Below are 7,644 nucleotides of genomic sequence, written 5' to 3'. Positions count from 1 at the left end.
TTTGCATTGTTCCTTAGAAAAATTCCAAATGACTAGTCCTTGAGAAGTTAGTTATCTGTACGTATGCTGCAGAAAACATTATTACAAAGCATTTCCAACTTCTGATAAAACAAACAATGCAAACCCGCCGCAGCCCCTGCTAACAACGAAGCCGGGACGGAAGCGTGCGGCGATAAAAAAACAGAGAGAGAGAGTAATTTATTGCATCGAAAGAAAACACAGAGAGGTCGGCCTGATCGTATAGTCTCTGACCTGCTACTTTGTGTGGGGGTGGGCAAGGGGGAAAGAGCATAGATGGAGAGGGTGACAGGTATGACGAATATAATAGATACCTTCCGTAATGCATTTCTAAAAACGCCTTGTTAAGCACTTGCGTTATATAAAAAAAAACCAACGCATACAAATGCGGAATGCCGAGAAATTGCCCTACATCATTTAGCGGTCTAAAAAGGCACAGGTTCCTTTTCCCGCGCAGTGGCCCTCATTTCCGCAGCCTTTGTCGTAGGGGATCCGCAAAGTGTGAAAATAAAATAGTTACTCTCACTGATTTTTGAAAAAAAAAGCGATAATAAGTCGTCAAAACACGACCTAGGAAATACGGTGATACTGTCACTGATTTGTTATATAAAATACTTAATAAGTCGCTACAAAAAGAATAATGAACAGTTAGGTTTTATAAATGCTACAAATATCCCAGCTAATATTCAACAAATAAACGAAAGTTTTTTTTTTTGGCAAGGCCGCACAACCAACTGCTGGCCTAAAATAACGCAGAACTGCGAGCAAGAACATTTGTAATAATTAGGTACGAATTGCGTGCTCGCAACCACCACGTAAACAACGCGCGCAGCCTACAGCGCATGCCGGAATTCGCCTTTGTACCGAAACACCCGTGTCCCGAAAGGTCCGTGTCCCGAAACGCCCGTGTCCCGAAAGGTCTGTGCGCCGGAAAGAGCGTACCGAAACGCACTGTACCGAAACGTCCTGCACCGAAAAGACCGGAGCCGAGCGGGGCGGCTGCCGGCGGCCCGCCGCCGGCAGCCGACCGCGGAGGCTATGGGAGCTGTAGAGGATGCCGGCCACTACGAGAGAGGGCACCACACGTTCCCACTCTCTAACCTGGCATCAGACTCCAGACAAAAAGTGCCCAGTAACATTTTTCTGTGAACCAATCACGCGGAATTTTATGGCGTCTTGAAGTTAACATACTGTAGTACTCAAATCCGGGAGAGCAATTGGATATCTGATCTTGCAGCGACACAGTGCTCGATTTAAGAGAGCCAAGTGGTCCATTTTTCAGAGACTGCCCATAGACGCCATTGACCAAAAGTTATATGCCCAGGTAACACGCATCGTTCGAGTTACATGATTGAAAATATACAGTAATGGAGAGTGAAAGCTGTTCTGCATACAACCGGGAGAGCAATTAGCTCACTGGTTTGGGTGAGGAGCTATTGATTTTTCATTTTTCGCTCCCTTCAGTTACGGAGCGTCGCGCCGCCACACGCCGACAGAAGACGCTGCTCTCCGCGGAGGCGCTTGGGCAGGAATCCTGGGTTCTCCGGCGTTGTTGCATGGGCATTCTCAATATCTCAGTAATCATCGTACCGCGCTTCTGCCATGTTGTCGGCTTTAAAATGCATAAGATAAGCCTCCGAGGACGACTTGGAATCGTAGCATTCACTAGCCGAGGCCTATGCAGTGCATGAACGCCCTCCCCGTCCCCGCAGACGCTCAAATGCCATGCGCTTTTCCCCTATATTTGGAGCTTGCCTCACTCATGTCTGTATCGTAAAAAGCGTGTTCGCACCAGGCCAAGGGTCTGGTGATTCTGGCCTGTGCCCACTGCCCGCAAGCATTCGGTGCTTATGGAAACAGCACGCCAACGAGAACTCGCTAGCGCGCCAGTGCCAGCCTGCGCGCGTTCTGTGAACTAGTTCGTGGAGCAATGAAAGTTGCGGCCCAAGTAAAAAAGGTGAACTCAGTATAGAAAACATCGGCGGAAAACGAAAAAGTTAACTTATAAACAAAAACACGTACCCGCGGGGATTCGAACTTGTGACTTGCAAAACACTTGCGCTGACATACCTAGCGCTTCAAACGACTCGGCCACGGACGAGCGCTACTGACCCTGGAAATATTAGGTATATAATGTATAATCAGTTTATACTTTCGTTTTAGCATTCCAACCAGCTTAGGTGACTATTTGTTGTTTTGCGCTCGTGCAGTAAGCACCCCCCAAGTTTCCAGAATAGCTCACGCCTAGCAATTGCATTTCTTAGACGGAAAAGCATTCGCAGATGCGTAGTCGTGCTGCTGGCCGCTGTGCTAGTTCTCCCAGCGCAAAAAAGTGCTTCCCGTACCCTTTTTTTACGCTGTACGGTAAAAATATCAGTTGATTTTATTTCCTTATTACCTACATTGACTTCGCTGACTCTTCTCCCGCCTTCAAGATGCCTTATATTTTCCTACTGGCGTACCAGTCAGCCTAGCGTCGCACGTGCGCCTGTGCAGCGCTTGTGTGAAGCGACCTTGACTTGGAGCTAGATACAGTGTACAAACTAACCAAGTAAAGAAAGGCACATTCTTCCATTCACAAACGTGTCCTGGCTTCGTTTCAACTGAGCGAGCGGATTGCGACGACCCGTCGGCGGCCGGCGGACGAAACGCTGGGCCGACTGACTCTGTCTGAAGGCAGGGGAGCCGTGCAGTAGCGCCAGTAGCGCAGCCAATTGCGAGCTCGGCTCCTCCCGACGTCACACGAAAACGCCACAGAAAATGGGCGAGCGTAAAGAGAGGAGGACAGCATTTTCGAATTAATGTTTTTACTAAATAAAATCGCGTAAACGCGCCCAGAGTTTTCGAAACATGGCCTGGGGACTCCGGGCTACAATTTGCACTAGTAACCCGCAATGTTTATATATCACTTCAGTGTCCCTTTAACTTGTTGTCGGTACTGTTGCTTCTATCGCTTATACTTCATATGGAGCCACACGAAAGGCAAGCAAAGACGCACTTGACTGAAGTTCGAACGCGCGCTCCGCCGCTTATATACACTGCGCGCGCTGTCGAGGGAGAGGAGTATGGGGGAGAGACGCGCATGCGCTCATTTCCGTACACAACCGCGCGACCTTTCCACGCCCCCCATCACGCTGTTGTCACGCAGCTGTCACGCCGCTAGCACGCCGCTATCACGTGTACACCTGCCGCTGTTGCTGCTGAGCGCGATAGAGCGCACGGGGTAACTACTGACCATGCGCTCGCAGACGCGTTCCCCCCGCACCGCCGCAGCTGTTGTTGAGAGCGACGACGCGCACGGGGCAGCTACGGCGCATGCGCGCGCAGACGCGCTCCTGCCGCACCGCCGCAGCTGTTGTTGAGAGGGAGGAGAGTACGGGAGAGAGGTGCGCACCTGCACCTCGACGTGACGTCATGAGCTGCGGACGCCTATGGACGGAGGAGTTGGCGAGCCTAAGAAAAGTTCCGCATTTAAAACACACCTCCATTTTATGGGTGGTGGTGGTGAGTTGGTCAGCGTCTGTGTTTTTACTGGTTGTATTATTTGCAGCATATAAAAGTTGGTAGAAGTAACCACATTCTGAACACTTCTTTTCAGCAATGGACTTGTGTTCGTTCGAGCACAGTGCCATCGGAGCAAGAAGAACGCTTCGCCATATACTATTCTAGCGGCAATAGGCCAGCACGGCGAAGTTGTTGATGACAACTGTCAATGCCCTCGAGGGAAGGTTGCCTGCAACCATTTAATGGGCATGCTGCGGACGGTTGCTTTTTTGCAATCGAAGGGCTTCAGAGAAGCGCCCTTGCACATAGCGTGCACCGATTTGCCACAGCAGGGGAGAGTGCCACGTGGCAGTGCCATAACGGGGAGCTCCATCCAAGGGATTGACTGGCGGAGCGTGAGGGAAGGCGGCCTGAGCGTTCCCAAGCTTGCGAGACCAACAGAGTACCGGGCACACCCACGCACTATGGCACAGCAAGCGGCGGCAAAGGAGAGGCTGTGCCAAAAGATGCTGGCCCGAAATCCGAGCAACGCCTTCGCCCAGGGTCTGCTGCTGACACCGGGGCAGCCGTGTAAGGAAACAAAGTACGGGCTGACCCCAGCATCGTCGCCCCTTGCTTACAGCAGGCACTGCTGCCCCACGGCTTCAGTGCACAGACGTCGGGCATTGTGCCCGTGTCCGTACCGTACGCCCAGGTGGTGCCTCCGGTCGACCTTTTCAAGCATGCGCAGCCATGGCTACCAGCCACTCACCAAAGAGGCAGCGGAATTCTTGAGGTATGCAAACCTTATCTTTTGGAGGCAGTGCCAAGACCCACTAAGTAGTTGCTTTCTCATGTGCACTCGCTTCTGCCGCACTAAAACGAAGCAAATTCCTGTGTGTCATATTGGCCAGCATTTTGTACAGACACGTCAGGTACATTAGGTTTCATGCCCTCGTTACAGCTAAAAGAAGCCTGCCTTGTTTAGAGTAATTGGTCGAACCTTAGAACAAAGAGGGTACCGTTTTCGCCTGTCTCCTATTTTTCTTACCACCTGGCAGAAGGTGGAGACAACCCGGCAGGCATCCCTGGCCCTGGAGTGCAACACGCGGCAGCAGTCGGACAGCGCAACGTGGGCGAAAGAGCGGAGCCTGAGGCTGACGTCTTCAAACTTTGGTGTTGTGCTGGCATGGAGGGAGCTGTCCTTGAAAGGACTACAATCTCTGACAGCCAGCAGAGAACTTTCAAGGGTGGCTCCTATCAGGTGCATAACCTACTTAAAATCTCACTTGTAATGATAACATGATGCGGAGAATTCTAGCATACTTAAACACTTTGAAAAAGTTCTTTCCCCACTGTTTTCTTGTTTACTGTAAACATGTTTGATATTTCTCGAATTCGGTGAAATTTTAATGTTTGGAATGTATTGTGGGTGCCTAATTGTGCGGCACAGAAACTCTAGATAACGAATATTGCTTAAGAAACCTCTCCTCATTGCTATTGTGTTTTGTATACAGTCGTAAACTTTTGAAGGCAGGCTAGCTGAGACAGTATAACCTTTAATATGCCTAGACGCAGGCACGAAAAGCAATGATCCGAAACTTCATGGACTAAAAGGTATCAAGCTGTTGTGCTGTGCACAGGTGCCTTAGGAACCCAATATTTGTATTCCTAAGGCGATGTTTTCCTCGAATTTCTTGCACATTCAAGGCAACTCATGACAATTAAGTCGTCTGCGTTGTTCAGCGTCACTGCAGTAGCTACCCTGCATATAACGCATGTATAGTGCCAGGCTAGTTGCACACGCATGTTTAAGGCTGCCTAGAGTATGCCATCTTTGAAGTTTGTATTTGGCAGCGTCATGGCATGCTGTTCTTAACGTGTATGCAGGTACGGCATCGCCAATGAGGCCATGGCTGCAATGCACTATGAGGAGGTGCTTCGTACCATGGGACACGACGTCACCGTTCTGCACTGCGGCCTGCTTGTGAACTCCGCCTTCCTTTGGCTTGGTGCATCGCCCGACAGGCTCGTGTTCGACCCAGCCGAAGGGTCGTATGCGGTGCTGGAGATTAAGTGATGATAATGATGATCGTTGGATGTTTATGGCGCAAGGCCAACTGGGGCAAAGAGCGCCAAAACAATAGTCGATGATAGGGGTGGAACCTTAAACACTAGGTAAAATCAGCAAAAACAAAAGTAAAATCACAACACGACAATGAGCATGGCTGGTGTATAGGGCCAGATTTCATGATGCGTGATAGGAAATGAGGTTTAAAAACTTGACGTCGGACAAATACTCAAACACACGTTTCACGGAAACAATGCCATCATCACCTAGGAAAAACGATGGATGTAGGGGAATATGTTGTCTGTAGAGTTCTCTGAAGTGTTTGTGTCGTGTTGTGTGAAGTGCCTTGCATGTGATTAGTATGTGCACTACGGATAGGGCCTCTCCGCACCTGCTGCACTGGGGTCTAGAAGATCCCGTCAGCAGATACGAGTGCGTCGCATGGGTGTGCCCTATCCGCAGTCTACCCAAGGCGACTTCAGTGTGTCTGTTGTGTGAGTCAGATGTGTACCGTCCCAAGTGTGGCTTTATTACATGTAGTTTGTTGTCTGTCTGTTCGTCCCAGTGTGTTTGCCATGTTCTGCGCAGGTGTTGTCTTATGTGTGGCTTGAGGTCTGTGTAGGGTACCGTTGTAATGTCCACAGTGTTCCTGAGTGCAGCAGCACTGGCCCTCTCGTCTGCCAACTCGTTCCCAGCGATCCCTGCATGTCCTGGGACCCAGCAGAGGACCAGCTCATGCTTTTGTGCATACACGGACATGATAGTGCTGAATACAAGATTAACTGTGTGGTTTTTGGGGGGCTTGTGCGATGACAGTGCACGAACAACACTCAATGAATCTGTATAGATGATGGAATTGGGAATCTGAGTTTCAAGAATGTGTCGTACAATCAGTAAAATCCCATACGCTTCTGCTGAAAAAATTGATGTGTGCACGCTCATGGTTCTGGCTGCATTGAAATTAGGACCATGAGCAGCGCACGACACCATACTGGAGGATTTAGAAGCGTCACTATAAAATTCTGCACATGTGTATTTAAACTGCAAAGACAGAAAGTGCTGCAGTATTGCAGCTCGTGGTACACGATTTTTGTCAAGTCTCATAAAAGAAAGGTCGCACGACACCGGGCGAACTTGCCAAGGCGGTAAACTGTTAGAAAAGGATGACCTGTACACATCTAAAAACGAAGCACTTAGATCCGAAGCTCGCTCCCTCACTCTAAGTGAAAAGGGCAGAGAAACGGATGGGCGATTTGCAAAGAGCAGAGATGTTGATGTATCGTTAAAGACAGGATAAAAAGGATGATTATTCAGTGATGAAATTTTAAAAGCATATAGCAAGTCCATGTACGTTCGTTGGTTCTCAAGGCTCCACTTATCACACTCGACATACAGACTCTCGACAGGGCTAGTGCGAAAAGCACCCGAGGCGAGACGAAGCCCCAAGTGTAGCACTGGGTCAAGCATTCGCAACGCTGTTTTAGTCGCCGACCCATATACCACACTGCCATAGTCTAAACGAGACCCAACCAAAGCAGTATAGAGCCGTAGTAGGAGTTCTTTGTCGGAACCATAAGATTGATGGGAGAGAACCTTAAGTATATTCATTGTTTTCAGACATTTATGTTTAAGTTCCTTGATGTGTGGAATGAATGTGAGTTTCTGGTCAAACACAACACCTAAGAACTTGTGCTCCTTGTTCACAGGAAGCGACACGCCATTAAGTGTAATGTCTGGGTTCATATGGACCCCGCGCTTCCTGGAGAACACAACGCAGGAGCTTTTTACAGGATTTAATTTAAAACCATTCTTGTCTGCCCAGCCGGCAAGTTTCTTTACACCAAGCTGGACTTGACGTTCGCAGATTGACAGATTGCATGATTTATAGGATATCTGCACGTCATCTACATACATGGAATAAGAGATTGTAGGTGGCAGTGCCTTACCAAGAGAGTTCATTTTTACTATGAAGAGAGTGCAGCTCAACACGCCACCCTGTGGCACGCCATTTTCTTGCACGTAAACGTTTGAGAGTGCACAACCAACTCTTACTCGAAACGTTCTGTCTGACA

The 7,644-nt window shown here is 49.1% G+C and overlaps 1 pseudogene; it reads left to right on the top strand.

Moving 5' to 3' along the window:
- The first annotated feature begins 4,028 nt into the window (after positions 1–4,028).
- Positions 4,029–5,581, top strand: LOC144157687 (uncharacterized; annotated as a pseudogene).
- Positions 5,582–7,644: the final 2,063 nt, after the last annotated feature.

The sequence above is a fragment of the Haemaphysalis longicornis genome, unplaced genomic scaffold (genome assembly GCF_048455015.1).
Source record: "Haemaphysalis longicornis isolate Haplotype H1 unplaced genomic scaffold, Haemaphysalis longicornis Haplotype H1 scaffold_1, whole genome shotgun sequence".
Lineage (NCBI taxonomy): Eukaryota > Metazoa > Arthropoda > Arachnida > Ixodida > Ixodidae > Haemaphysalis > Haemaphysalis longicornis.
Note: the sequence above shows the minus strand (reverse complement) of the source record. Positions and strands in the feature narration are given on the sequence as shown.